We start from the raw sequence: 1,881 nt of genomic DNA, 5'->3' as shown, positions 1-1,881 counted from the left end.
ATGGTGAGGAAATACAACCCTGATGCACACCTTTCCTGATTTTATACTATTCCCTTGTTCTGCTTGCACAGCTGCATCTTGATCCAAGTAAAGTACCAATGAAGTGTTCTGGAATTCCCATTCTCCTCAAGGCTATCCATAACTTGTTATGATCCATATGGTGAATGCCTTGCAATAGTAAAAAAACAAAAAACAACAACAAAAAAAACCAAAAAACAGGTGAATAGCTTTCTGCTTTTAGCCAAGAACCATCTGACATCAACAGTAAAATCTCTTGCACCATATCCTCTTCTGAATCCAGCCTGAACCTCATTCGTCCTATTCCGCAGCTTGGAAAAATGAGTCCCATGAGGAAATCAAACCCTGAGAGAAAATGTGGTGATGAGTATATGATGGAGATATGCATTTGAGCAGTTTATAGAAAAGGCGTGGCCTTATGGGTCTGCAGACTTCTTGGTGGAGCTCCCTGAGCATAAACGTAAGCACAACCCCAGAATAGCACCACCGTGTTCTAAGGGTGCCATTCACAGTGGGGGGGTTGTACAACGTGCACTGAATTAGTAACTCTAAATTCAGGCTCTAAGTCAGCCACAACTAGCTGTGCCAATTTGGCCAAGCTTCCTTAGAACCTCAGGAATTGTCTTATTTGTACATACTTATACATATTTTCAGAAGGTCCCTGAGTGGTGCAAATGGTTTAATTTTGGATACTAACCTAGGAGTTGGCAGGTTGAATCTGTCCGGCTCTGATGCAGAAGAAAGTCCTGCGTTTGTAAAGATTATAGCTAAGAGACTGCTATGAAGCAGTCATACCCTGTAGCACACAGGGTCGCAATGAGTCAGAATCAGCTTGGCCACAATGAGTTTAGTTTTGATTTTACACATGTTTTCTGACTTCTGTACAATGGATGTGTATTACCATAAAACTTAAAGTTATTATTAAAGGAACCCTTATTTTTATTTTATTTTTTGTACATTTAAATAGTACTATGTATATGAGAGGGTGTCCTCCAACCCACCCCCTAAAAAGGGGGACAAAAGCTCCACTGGCATAGCTTTTGTAGTTCTCATGTTTTGCACTCAGCAAACACGGAGCAACTCGCTGAGTTAGTGCACCCAGTGCTATTGCTGAGGAAGGTTCTCTCTGGTCACAGTGAAGTTTTTTGTAAAAGCCGTTTCACTCAAACCTCATTGTTTGTGATGGCAAATTTAAGAGAACAGTATGAGGCTGTAAAATTTTGTTTCCAACTCAGAAAAAAAAATGCTTCTGTTCAACTGTTCAAAGTTCAACTGTTGTGATGTTGACCTCAGCTTAAAGGACAGCACTATGGGGAAAAACCTCAAATATACACGTGTTTTTCTCATTTCAAAAAAAGGTGAAATATCGATTGATGACAAAACTTGTTCTGGATGCCTGTCAACATCAAAGACCAACGAAGGACCATGGAAGAGATGGGAACGTTATCTGGACTACCTTGGAGTTTGGTTCAGCGAATTGTAACAGAAGATTTGGGAATGGGAAGGGTTTCTACAAAATTTGTGCCTCTGGTTCTGACTAGGAAAAAGAGCATTGCCTGGAAACATGCCGTGCTTTGAAAGAACAGCTCCAACGTGACCCAGACATTTTTTCCAAAGTCATTACTAATGATGAAACATGGTGCTATTCTTATAATCCCGCAAGAAATCGTGAATCAAGTCAGTGGAAGACAAAGCCACCATCTTCACCTTGCCCTGCAAAACTCATTAAGAGAAATCAAAGATCAAGACAAAACTCATTTGGGTCTTTTTTTTTTAATGTGAGATATATAACACATTTGGAGTTCATTCCACCAGGTCAGACTCTTAATCAAGCTTTCTACTTACGGGTTCTGAAAAGATATC

Source organism: Echinops telfairi, unplaced genomic scaffold (genome assembly GCF_000313985.2).
Source record: "Echinops telfairi isolate 266 unplaced genomic scaffold, ASM31398v2 ScPeMD7_7424;HRSCAF=8462, whole genome shotgun sequence".
NCBI lineage: Eukaryota > Metazoa > Chordata > Mammalia > Afrosoricida > Tenrecidae > Echinops > Echinops telfairi.
The sequence above is the reverse complement of the archived record's forward strand: the minus strand, read 5'-3'. Positions refer to the sequence as shown.